This window comes from Octopus bimaculoides, chromosome 8 (assembly GCF_046866305.1).
Source record: "Octopus bimaculoides isolate indiv1 chromosome 8, ASM4686630v1, whole genome shotgun sequence".
NCBI lineage: Eukaryota > Metazoa > Mollusca > Cephalopoda > Octopoda > Octopodidae > Octopus > Octopus bimaculoides.
Window position 1 is genome coordinate 31,273,285 of NC_142935.1, and position 14,363 is coordinate 31,287,647.

A 14,363-nucleotide genomic window follows, 5' to 3' on the forward strand; every position below is an offset into this window, starting at 1 on the left:
TTTTAAAAATCGAGATATTTCTAAATCGCTATGCTCATCCTTTTATAACCACAACAGCATACCTTTTCATTTCTTGAATAAACGGAGGGTCTACCATTACTATTTTCTGAAACAAAGATTATAAAGAGTTAGCAAAATATGCAGCAATGACCCAAAAAAGATATGTCCTCAAATACCTTATGCATACTGAATATACACATACAATGGGCTTCTTTCACTTTCCACCTACCAAATCCATTCACAAGGATTTGGTTGGCCCAAGGCTATATTAAAAGACACTTACTCAAGGTGCCATGCAGTGGGACTGAACCCGGAACTATGTGGTTTGGAAGCAAGCTTCTTACCATATACATATGATGGGCTTATAGCCCTGCCTATGCCTATAATTTAATAAGTAGAATATAAACACCCAAACTATGTTTTTTATTCTCACTGCACATTTATTTCAAGTTATTTCTTTAATGCCATTTAATGCATTAAATATGTTAAAACTAATTTACCCATCTTTATTAATAAACAACAATTTTGATTTATGATAATGCAGCTTTGTTCTGTGACTCATTCCTTATTGTCTACTTTGGTCTGGTGCCAGTTGTTTCAAATTCACTTTCAAGAAGAAGAATAAAGGTAAGCACCGAAGAAGCTTACTTCTGTGCAAATTCCTTTTAGTCCCATAAACTCAGTCACAACCTCGCCCAAACCTGTTCCTCACACCCATTCCGATTGCTAATTTGTGTCAGATGTTTCATTTAATGTTAGATATAATTATGGTAATTCTAAGGCAGTGAGCTGGCAGAACCATTAGCATACTGGGCAAATTGCTTAACAGCATTCCATTTGTCTTTGCATTCTGAGTTCAAATTCTGCCAAGGTCGACTTTATCATTCATCCTTTCAAGGTTGATAAATAGGAATCAGTTGAGCACTAGGGTTGACGTAATCAACTCCTGCACCCCCAAATTGCTGGTCTTGTGCCAAATTTTAAAACCATTATTATCATTAGAGCAGTGAGCTAGCAGATTCGTTAGCGTGCTGGGTGAAATGCTTAGCGGTATTTCACCTGTTGTCACATACTGGGTTCAAATTCCACCCAGGTCCACTTTGCCTTTCATCCTTTCAGGACCAATAAAATAAGTGTCAGTTGATTTACTGGGGTTGATATGTTCAACTAAACCCTTCAAGGTGGTGCCCCAGCATGGCCACAGTCCACTGACTGAAACTAGTAAAAGATATAAGATAAAAACTGACAAAACTGAAACAACAATATCTTATGTACAAACATAAATATATTTACAATGGACGAGATCTGCATTTGCTGTATCCCTTTTTATACAGAATTCCTCAGGTACACTCAGTGATCCTATTGGAAGGGGGGTGGTACTAGAAGACACCTCTGCTCCACATTGGGGGTCGATTTGTTCAACTAAAGGCAGTGCTCCAGCATGGCCGCAGTCAAATGACTGAAACAAATAAAAGAATATATATACTCTCTTTTACTCTTTACTCTTTTACTTGTTTCAGTCATTTGACTGCGGCCATGCTGGAGCACCGCCTTTAGTTGAGCAAATCGACCCCAGGATTTATTCTTTGTAAGCCTAGTAATTATTCTATCAGTCTCTTTTGCCGAACTGCTAAGATACGGGGACGTAAACACACCACCATCGGTTGTCAAGCAATGGTGGGGGGACAAACACAGACATGCAAACATGCATACATATATATTTATATACATATATACGACGGGCTTCTTTCAGTTTCCGTCTACCAAATCCACTCACAAGGCTTTGATCGGCCCGAGGCTATAGTAGAAGACACTTGACCAAGGTGCCATGCAGTGGGACTGAACCCAGAACCATGTGGTTGGTAAGCAAGCTACTTACCACACAGCCACTCCTGCGCCTATAAAATTTTGAATTGAATTCACGGACCCCCAGTACTACCATTGCAGACCACCAGGGGTCTGCAGACTACCAAGGGTCTGTGGTCCCCAGGTTATATAAGCACCACAATATCTTCTTTGAGGGTATAGTTGTTGTTGTAGTTGTAGTTGTCGGTGGTGGTGGTGGTGGTGTTAGCGTTGAATCTCTCCCTTATGTTGCCAGGTTGACATTTATAAATAATGAGGTCGTTAAAGTTGTCTGCTGCACATTTTTGGTACACATGGCAGCACACAAAAGTAAAATAAATAAAAAAAAATTTAAAAAATACAGAAGAGAGAGAAATATAGATGTTAAATTAGGATGATGGTGATGATGATGATGATGATAGTGGTGGTGGAAGTGGAGATAGTGATGGTGGTGAAGGTGGTAGTGGTGGCGGAGATTGTGGTGGTAGTGATGGTGTGGGTGGTAGATGTGGTGGTAGTGGTGGTAATGGATGTGCAGGTAGTGATGGTGGTAGTGGTGATGCTGCTGGTTCTAGCAATGGCGGTGGGGATAGTGGTGGTGTTAGTACTAGTAGTAGTAGCTCGGTGGTAGTGGTAGCGGATGGTGTTGGTGGTGACGGTGGTGGTGGCAATGGTGGTGGTGGTGGTGGTGTTAGTAGTAGTAGTAGTAGTAGTAGCAGTAGTAGTAGTAGTAGCAGCAGTAGCAGTGGTGGTGGTGGTGGTGGTGGTGGTGATGGTAGTCGTGGCCATGTTTCTGAAGATGACGATGAGAGAATATGCAGCTTTAACCTTTTTATGTTATTCCTAAAAGACCCTCTTTCTCCTGTGAAATTTTTTGCTGTTTTCTGTCAGTCATCGTCAATCGTCCAGCATGAACTTGTAAGCGATTGATTTGAATTAACCACGTCGTCAATCATGCGTTAGAGATTTATTGAATAATTGGGGTTGAGTATTGAAGCAAGAAGATGGTCTCTGGGCAGGCACGTGACCTGCTAAAAATAGCAGCAAAATCCCTCTCTCGAATCATTATTTGGTGGCTTAAAAATGGAAGAAATATTGTAGAGTGGAATTCTGGGCCACCTTAAAAGGCAGGATAGTCACAGGTGTGTTGGCTTTGATCATGAGTCTGCTTGATCAGGTCAGATTGGATCAGATTGTAGCCATTCCTCAGTCAAATCGTCTAACCCATGCCAGCATGGAAAGCGGACGTTAAACGACGACGACGACGACGACGATGATGATGATGATGATGATGATGACAGCTTTTTACAAGAAATGCTTATTTCCTGGATCATCGGTTGAATAACTGAAGATTTGTCGGAAAGTAGAAACGGACATTTGATTCTGCCACTTCTACTGATTTCAGAGCATTAAGGTGTGTAGGAGAGTTTGTTAAGAAGTGGAATGAGACAATTTGGCATAGCTGTTTGGACGCTGATGACTTGGCATGGCTGATTGGATATTGAACCTGTTTGGAAGAAAGAACGTTTTGGCGCAGGACGCATACATACACAGACATGCACGCACGCACGCACGCACACACACACACATACATAGATAATACATACATACATACACATGCACATGCATGCATACAAGTATGCAGAGAGAGAAAGAGAAGGAGAGAGAGAAAGGGAGGGAGAGAGGGAGAGAGGGAGAGAGAGGGGAGAAAAATGAGTGGAGAGGGTGGAAAAAAAAGAGGAAAAGACAGAGAGGGGGAGAGGGAGAGAGAGAGAGAGAGAGAGAGAGATGTTATGTTTTATTAATTGAATATGACTGACTTAAGCGTTTTTCTTCTCATATAATTAGAGAAATATACTCATAAACATAAACACACACACATTGAGAGAGAAAGAGAGAGAGAGAGAGAGAGGGGAAGAAGAAGAAGAAGAAGAAGAAGAAGAAGGGAGAAAGAGGGAGAGAAATTAATGTAGAGGGAGGAAAAGAAAGAGAGAGAGAGAGTGTGTGTACGTGTGTGTGTGAGTTTGAATAAGTTTTGGTCAGTATAGTTGACATAATCTTTTCTACTCTAGGCACAAGGTCCGGAATTTTTGGGGAGGGGGCCAGTCGATTAGATTGACCTCAGTACGCGACTGGTACTTAATTTATCGAACCCGAAAGGATGAAAGGCAAAGTCGACCTCGGCGGAATTTGAACTCAGAACGTAAAGACTGACGAAATACCGCTAAGCATTTCGCCCGGCGTGCTAACGTTTCTGCAAGCTCACTGCCTAATGTGTACGAATATTGACGTATGTATGTGGGTGTATGAGGGTATCCTACATGTGTGTATGTGTGTATGTGTGTATGTGTGTGTAGTACTTTCTTTAAGCAGTTTTGTAAATGATTTATTATAAAACATCAACAAACAGGCAAAACAGAAATTAGAATGACACAAGAGAGGGAAAGATAGTATCGAAACCATTCTCCCCAGCTTCACAGACTCTCTCTCAAGTAATTCGGTCACGAGTTTCACACCAACAGGAAAAACTGGTCTGTAACAGCATTCTTTAACTTAATAAGAGAAGGAACTTTACATTGTTAAATATGGTTAACCTTTACTCTTCTCGTCAAAGACTTAAAAACACACGCACAAACGTCACCTCTCGCTTTCACTCTCCTACAAATATATATTCTATTATCTTATTTTCGGCTTTAGCCAGAGGCTATGACCATGCTGGGGCACCGCTACTAGCATTCATACTTGCTTATTTTAGACTCATTTCCCACCCCAGTCTCTGGAATGGATCCTGGTGAAGTTGTAAGCTGGACAAAGCAGAATTTTGAGTTTCTTGTTGTGACGTGGTTTCATCTGGTTTATCAGATTCATAATTTTGTGGGGGTTTTTTGTTCTTTTACTGGTTCTAGTCATTGGAAAGCAGCCATCATGAAGCATCATCCTGTTTCATTGTAGATTCAGCGAATGATAGGCTTTGTACAAGGAGAGAGAGGGGAGAGAGAGGAAAGTGAGAGACAGACAGACAGACAGAGTGTGTGTGTGTATGTATGGGAAGAGAGAGCAAGAGTCTTTTATATCCAATATCTTTAGAATATCGTAGATTTTCGACCGTTCTGTTAATACTGTGATCTTTCAGTTCCGTGACAATATTCTACAACAGTATTATTATAGCAATTCATATTGACTGGCTTCTAAACGAAAGTCCTCGCCATAAAAGTGGAGTGATTGTGAGCAAATCTGACTTTGATCTCATGATACAGCTCTCAGTTTCTGGAAGAAAGACACCCAGGGCTCTGAAGGCAATGCCAGAAGCAGTTGAGAAAAGTTCCAAGTGGATTTGTCCAAAGAGGAATGGAAATGCATTTCAGAAGGCATTAATTTACCCAACAGTCAACTGGTATCTTAGATTGAACTGGTGAAACTGGTATTCCGTCAGTTACGATGACAAAGGATCCAATTGATCCGATCAGCGGAACAACCTCCTCGTGAAAGTAAGGTGCAAGTAGCTGAGTACTCCACAGACACGCGTACCCTTAAAGTAGTTCTCAGAGAGATTCATAGTGACACAGAATATGACAAGGCCGGCGCTTTGGATTACAGTTACAACTCATTTTTGTTAGCTGAGTGGACTGGAACATCGTGAAATAAAGTGACTTGGTCAAGGACACAGCACGCTGTTGGGAATCGAACTCTCGATCTTACGATCGTAAGCCGAATACCCTACACAGGCAATCTGGTGATGATCTTAGATTGATCTTCCTTCCGTTTCTTTTTTTTGTCGATTCATTGAGCTGGCAACGCTGACATACAATCGGACGATACAGCAACCAGACGACAACTTCCAGTCTAAGTTCAAATAAACCAGTTTGGAATGATTCCAAGAAATGGAATTCCATAAGAACAAATAGGAAATTGGATGAAATATTTTGTAATTTTTGTCTGATATTATCTTCAAAGATTTATCAGATTAGAAAGCGTTGGCCTTGTTATGAAATGTCTTTCAGTTGGAGATACGGGAACTGGTTTCGACTGATCACCAATATAACTGATTCGACTAATCACCAAGATTTGATAGGCGGTGGCTGGATTGGCAGACTTGATAGATTGTCAGGTAAAATATCTGCGACATTTAGTTACTGTGCTTTGATAACGAAACCTGCCGAGGTTAACATTGAATTTCATCCTACCGAGATCGATAAAATAAAGTACTTCTAGCTTTGTTTATCACGGGTGTTTGGTGCACACTCCACAGAAAAACCATCGTGTTAAGTGAATCATTGATAAATGAATAATAGAAGGAATGGGAAAAGAGGTTTCGTTCGGAGACTCCAAGATGTCTCCCTAACACCTCCAAACAGTTTTTAAACGCTCATAATGAGGCGTTCCTTCAGTATGTCTAGAGTGTCAGTGCGAGGAGACGACGTCATCCGTCCTCTTATTTTCAGCCTAGCCTCTTTATCTATTTCATGAGGGGAAATTGTGTGCACCGTTATCGAAAGATTGCCCATAGTAATACCATTCCATGGTTGGAAAAATGAGTAAAGTTTAATGACATATGATTCGTAAACAACCACAGACAGAAAGACAGACAGAAAAATAGATAGATAGATAGATAGATAGATAGATAGATAGATAGATAGATGGATAGATGGATAGATAGATAGATAGATAGATAGATAGATAGATAGATAGATAGATAGATAGACGGGCAGACAAACAGACAGACAGAAAGACAGGCACATAGACGAGTAAATAGATTGAGTTACAAATTGATAGACAGACAGATAAACAGATAGACAGACAGGCAGGCAGGTAGGTAGACAGATAGACAGACAGATAGATAGATAGATAGATAGATAGATAGATAGATAGATAGATAGATAGATAGATAGATAGATAGAAAGACGAGTCACTAGACTGCCAGATAGACAGTCAGAAAAAAGACAAAATGACAGACGAACAGACAACAAAAAGAAACAGTTTGACAGATAGACAGGTAGATTGACAGAGAAATAGATAGATAGGTAGATAGATAGACAGACGGGCAAACAGATTGACAGATAGATAGAGAAAGAGAGAGAGTGGGGGGGAGAGAGAGAGAAAGAAAGAAAAAGAGAGAGAAAGAAAGAAAGGGAGAGATGTGTAAAGGTTTATTTTCATGACGCAACTATCAGTTTACGTAATGGAGAAGTGTGTGGCATAAAAAATCTTGGCGTTACTAACGTATAAAGTTCCTCCAACTTGCAAAAAATATTCTCACATGTACGCATACTTGCACTCAGGCTCACACAGGTACGTCTTATATAAAGATAAAACGCTGGCTATATTGCATTCATGTAATACATCTGAGTGAAAAAAAAATTTAGATCCTCACAAACGGTTTCAATACAATTTTAAAAGGAAAAATTTGGAAGAATTAGATGGAAATTCTCCGGTATTATTTTTTTGTGGTAAGAAGCTTGCTTCCCAACCACATGGCTCCGGGTTCAGTCCCACAGCGTGACACCTTGGGCAAGTGTCTTCTACTATAGCCTCCGGTTGACCAAAGCCTTGTGAGTGGATTTGCTAGACGGAAAACTGAAAGAATCCCGTCGTGTATATATATATATATATATATATATATATATATATATATAGGTATATGTTTGTCCCCCCAACATCGCTTGACGACCGATGTTGGTGTGTTTACGTCCCCGTAACTTAGCGGTTCGGCAAAAGAGACCGATAGAATAAGTACTAGGCTTACAAAGAATAAGTCCTGGGGTCGATTTGTTCGACTAAAGGTGGTGCTCCAGCATGGCCGCAGTTAAATGACTGAGACAAATAAAAGAAAAATGCTAATGTTGATTAAAAAACTTGCCAGTTGCTATCTTGGGATCATTGTTGACCATTTAAATTAACGTCCGCTTGACAACCGGCGTTGGTGTGTTTACATTCCCGAACTTCGTAGTTCGATCAATAGATTAAGTACCAGGCTAAAAAAAAAGTACTGGATTCGATTCATTCGGATGAAAAGTTTTCAAGGCGGTGCCCCAGCATGGCCGCAGTCTAAAGACTACAACAAATAAAGGATGAAAAATTTAAAGTAGTGTTCAGTGTGGGCGGTGACTGTCCGTAAAATATTGGAATGGTGTCCATAATTTTTGCAAAAATATATAAGGGTCCAGCGATAAGTTTGGAAACTACTGCAATAAGGAATTTTTTAAACAAGGATTTGGCGTTTATTTTTGGTAGAAGCCAACATATCTGATGTAGTGTTGTTGAATCACAATAATATACAGTAATCCCTCGACTATCGCGAGTGTTACATTTCAACCATCCACGCGATAGGTGAAAATCCGCGAAGTAGAAACAGTACTGTACTGTATATTTATTTTTATTATTTTTATAATTTGTATATATTTATTTTATTATAAATGCAAAACAACACCACGGTGGAATCGATGTAAGCTCAAATAATAAACCGCGATGGGTGAACCGCGATGGGTGAACCGCGATAGGCGAACCGCGATATGGCTAGGGATTACTGTACTGTTATTAGGTTAAACAAATCTTGGGATAGTGTTGTTTAACCCTAGGTCAATCTTTATCTAAAAGACCTATGATCGAAGGTGTTCCAGCCGTGATCATTCAAGCCTTGTTTTTATTTTCTAGACATAGTACTTCTAGGACTACATTATCCAGTGTGACCTACGTGTTCATAAAAAAAACTAGGGCGTGATTTAAAGGAGATATGTAGATTTGACTGCTATTATTCATAGCAGGTCTAGCGACCATTTAAAGGCTTCCATTTTCAGAACAACGTGGGTGGATTGGACAATTTTCTACATTGTTAACTGATTAAATGAGAAAGAGATGAGGTAGGGAGGGAGGGAGACAGAGAATGATGTATCTGTGAGATGCTGATCGTCTGTGATGAAGCCAGCTCAACAACAATGGTCTTTTGTAATAGTTGAGGCCAGTTTGTACGTAAGCAATGGGAGCGAACAGGCGACGGAGATGCTTAGACAAGTGAGAGAATTGATAACTGTGTGGCCTCGAAAAGAACGCGAGGGGGGGGGCACTCTGTGCGTGAGTGCATGCATTTGTTTGTAGGAGTATGAGAGAGAGAGAGTGTGTGTGTGTGTGTGTGTGTGTGTGTGTGTGTGTGCATGCAAGTAAGAGTATGTATCTGAGTATGCGTGCGTGTGCATGTGTGTATGCAAACAACCACATATGTACACATATGAGCGCCTATGAATACGCACAGACGTACATTATACATACACATACATACATACATATATACATACATACATACATACATACATACATACATGCGCGCGCGCACACACACACACAAGGCGTAATGCATTGTGTTGTTGGATGTAGTTCCAGTCCATTCGGCTGTACATGGGTAACCCGGCAAAAGACTCGCATCCCATTCAGAGGGAACGCTGGCCTTCTCGTCTAGCCAGCAGAGTGGCATCATTCGAAAGCTAAACCGATGCGAAGTGCATTATGACCAGGAATGTATAACTATTGTCCTTGGCAATGTTGACGACTCTTCAGAGATGGTAACCGGAAGAGCATAGACTTTTTTATCTTTTATATACCGGAGGTATATTTAGACCCTGCTAAGTTCGATGGTAAAAAGAACCGGATTGAAACATTGCGCAAATTTATAACATTTTCCGGGAAGAAAAGAAAAGTTACTTCTCGTAAATTGATGGCGACCGTTGTTGAATTATGTCAGTTGTTAGTATATGTATATATATGTCGTTTTCTAGTCCCAAAATGAGGACTACGACGCTACCAAAGCGTATTTTCGCTCATGGCGGCAGCATCTGAATATTTCATTTATTGAGTTTAGGAAAGCATCGGAATCGCGTAATCATTTTTAGAATGATTTTTCATTCCGCCAGCATTGTCGTCTCTACTTTTGGAAGACAGGGTTTACCTCGGTTGGATTTGAATTTTGGACATAAAATGCTAGAACAAATATAGCAAAGCATTTTGGGTGGTACTCTTACGATTATGTCAGGAGTTTATCTTGGATTTCATTGTTTCAAACTTAAACCCCCAAAGTAGCAGTTATGAGGAAAGGGGTTAGTCGATAACATCAACCCTAGTATTTGACAGGAATTTTATATAATCAACGCCAAAAGGATGAAAGACAGAGTTGACTTCAGCGAGATTTGAACTTAGAAAGTAAAGAGTCGGAAAAAAAGTTACAGGCCTCTCCCCGCCATCCACGCTCTAACGATTACGCCAGGCATTTTACTTCGAATCAACAACAATAATAATGCTTCCAACTTAAGCACAAGTCTCATTATTTGTCCGGGACTTTATTTAGTAGCGTAGCTAGAGTTGCAGGTGAGGGAGCGATCTGCCGGGGCAATGCTTTTGAGGGGTTAACACATTTAGGCCTGCTGTATAAACTAAGAGATCCAGGGAGAGGCAGACAATGCTAGTACTGCCCCGGGAGATACACACATTCTAGCTAAGACACTGTCTATATTTTGTCGCCCTCTAAAACCGAAGGCCAATTGTAGCCTTGGCAGGATTTGAACTCAAATACTGCAAGGCTCTAACGATTCTGTTATTCCACAGCTTTCAAAACACAAGGCCAGGAATTTGATGAGAAAGAACAGTCGATTATATCTGATTATGTTAAACGAAGAAGTAAAGATGGCAGATAAAGTTCATTCTTCTGCGTAATTTATTTGACGGAAAACAATTCACCGCGTTGCGCTTGTTTTTCTTCCAATTCTTTTTACCTTGATTCCTCTGTTACACCTTCTCTGGCATGTTATCTATCTGATCTCATCTATCCATTCGCCTAATTAATTAACGAACTAACTAACCGGCTAACCAATCAGCTAACTAACTGAACTGTACGTAAATGCAACAGAAAGCATGTAGTTAATGAAGCTATAAATGACAGGAACGAAGTTTTGGAGGAAAGCAAAATAGTAAAAAAAAAAAAGAAAATGGTCAATTAATAAATGATGTTATCAGTGTAACTCATTAGTACTCAAGGAAACTAGAAATGGTCCGCGCCAAAAAGAATTAATTAAAGTAAAATTAAGCTATGTCGATGCGCAATGATAACAACAACAACAACAACAACAACAATAATAATAATAATAATAATAATAATAATAATAATAATAATAATAATATAATAATAATAATAATAACAATAATAACTGCAGCACACGACCAAAGCCTTCCCACCAGAAATTACCAAAAACATATAATGAAAAGAAACATAACAAGTAACTGCAGAATATGTGGAGATGGACAAGAAACAATAAATTATGTTATCTCTGGCTGCCCAGTCCTGGCGAAGAAGGAATATATTCACAGACACGACAGAGTTGGGACCTACATACACTGGAAGCTATGCCAACACTATGGAATAACAACAGAAAAAAGATGGTATAGGCATACGCCAGCAAAGACTTATCAAATATATTCGTCAATTTACTGTTCCCCTTCGATAATTATGGATGTTTTGATATTTCTGGTTATCACTAACCTATTTGGTCCTAACATGGTAGCCTAACAAAAGAAAATGACGCGGCCAGGATACTCAACCAAGCGTTGCCACAAACCAGATTTTCGCGACATGCTTAAAAAGTAGCTAAGGCGAAACCAGAACGTTTAAAAGTGTTACACGATTACAACGGCGAATACAATGAAAGATGATGAATAATATCGTTATTTTGTCGATCGTATGTTACAAAAATAAAACTGGAAAGGCGTATGAATGAAAAAAATCTTCGTCAATTCAGCCCCCTGGAAACCAGTATTACTTACATTGCTTCATTGTCTTGTGATACAAACTAATGATATATTTTTATTATTATATCGTGTCATAAGTTAACGTAAAACATACAATAAAAAGTAATCATTTATAAACCAGAAATGTATATCGGTGAATTTGTATTTTATTGAATTATCTTTTGTACTTTTTGTGTCTTTTGTTTTTTTTTTTTATACGAATGTCAGGCTTTGAATATAAAAGTCCAATGACCCACTTTTAACATCCGTGAATTTATTGACCAAAAAGGAAAGTCCAATCGATCCTTACGAGATAGGTAAGGATCACTTTACGTATTTCTATTTAGGTACGTCTGCCTGAAGAATAAAAAAAAATAGAGATGGAATGATCACAGTAAGAAAGTCTTTGATCATTAGATCGAAGAAAATAGCAGATCGATGATCTAAGGCAGCAAACGCGTCTTTGCTCTTTGATCTGCTAGTTCAGGGCTGATTGGGAATAAACAATAACAGCAACTACTTTTAGATCGATAACAGAATACACAGTGTATTCATAATGAGCTCACAATAAACAGAAATCGATTTGATTGACTGAATCCTCCTCATAAATCTTATCATTGAAAGTAAGTTTTAATGTTTCGTCATTTACATTTCTATTCACATCTGGGATGGTCTTTTGGACCCAAATGGACGACCGCCATTTTTATTTTATCGATTCAAGAAGAATGAAAGTCAAAAGGTGATCCTCAGTGAGATTGGAACTCAAAACATAAGAACTATAATTGAATAGCGCAAACATTTTGTTCAACGATTCTAGATACACTTTGCCTGGGTGGTCACGACTACAACATCTTTGTTCACAGGTCTACTTGATCAGAGCAAACCCCAGGCTACAAAAGAATATTGAAGGAGTCACTACACAGTCGTTATACTCGCTAGAAATTGCAGTGAAGTCTCCCCAACATTACAGCCTATCCCCTGGAAAGAGTAGGAGGCAAAGTTACATTTAACTACAGCTGTCGTTTGTTATTGTTTCATTTTATTTTGCTCAAGAAGAACATTCCAATTATGATGCAAACCTGTCGAGCCAGTTTGTTGTAACATTTCTTTAGAATAAAAATTAATGTAAGCCTCGAGAAGAAGGACAGTATCAACATCTAATGTCAATTTTCTTTTTATTCAGTAATAATAAAGCTTTTATTTCATGGCTCACGCTTTTTAAACTCGCATTGGATCATGGGATTTCAAGAGGTTTTATTATTCAAAAGATGTCTTCCTGTAAGACATCGATTCTTCATAGTAACGATGATTGTCAGGACTCTCTCGCTTTGTAAATGCAGAAATTATTCTCACTCGATACATGGAACAAGTCTGTAAGTTTGTAGGCCATGGGCAGAGGAGAGTTGCGATGTTTCGAACTTGCTATAAATAAATAAATACGACAGATATGTGATTGGAATGTCGCAGGAAAGAATTGCGAGATTCTTGAAGCCGAACCAACAAGCAGGAGTCCTAGAGGGAGACCAAGAACGAAATAGTTGAATAATATCCATAGTTTTAGTTGATCACGTTTGGGAATCCAGCAGGAAAGCTTTATGACAGTCTCCTTTATACAGGACCCGATGGAGGAGGTGCTTGAGGTCTCTAGCCCCACGACCCTTCCAAGAACGGTGGACAGCGAAAATGAATGGATGGAAAATAATACGAAAAGGGTTGTTGTTTATCCCCAGGCCAACCCCGATTGAGCAGATCTATGATCAAAAGGTTTCCAGCCATGACTGTCTCGCATTTTCCGGTATCTAGGATTCACATTGTCTACTGCGTCCTTCCATTGTTAAGCAGATACGTTGTGATTTGTTGGTAATTTGGCTGTTATTTCTAGCATCTATAGTGCGCATGTGGAGGTTCATTCGTTGCTTTTATTTTTTTCCCTAGGTCACATCTGACTAAGAAGATCCATGAACACGATAGCGCTCCAATCGTGACCATCTCATGTTTTTTGGTATATTCAATGGGCTCAGTACCACATTATACAATGTCTCTAAGACAGTATGGTATAATTTGAGAGAGATTTAGCTGGTATTTCTAGAAAAGCGAAAAATCACACAGAAGCTCCCTTGGCTCATTCAAGCAAAGAAATATGGAGGTAATGAATCGTTGGAATCATTAATTGCTGGAGTAATTTAATTACAACCCTTTATGTCTCAAGATCAAATCCTGCTGAAGTCAGCTTTGATTCTCATTGTTCCGGAGTCGATGAAATAAAGTACAAATTAAGACCTGGAGAATTGCTAATATTGATTTCAAAATTTGACACAAGGCCAGCAATTTCAGGAAGGCCATGAGAGCTGGTAGAATCGTTAGCGTGTTATGCAAAATTCTTTGCGGCATTTCGCCCGTCTTCACATTCTGAGTTCAAATTCCGTCAAAGTCGACTTTACCTTTCATTGTTCCGGGGTTCGATAAAATAAGTACCAGTCGAAAACTGGGGTCGGTGTTATCATCTCATGCCCTCTTCCGCATTTTCCAACCCTGTGTCAAAGTTTGAAACCAATCGATGGCATATCCGGACACTTAAAGTTCATTTCCATAAACGAAACAGATTCGCTTCCGTTGTTGAAGAGTTCGTTTTGAATTCATAATCTTGGTATGTGACTCATTATCACCATCAACCCTTAGAAATCTCTGTCTCCAGTTTTAGGACTCCTAAGGCTGGGTACTCGCTTTCCATGCTGTATAAATGACTGAGATCC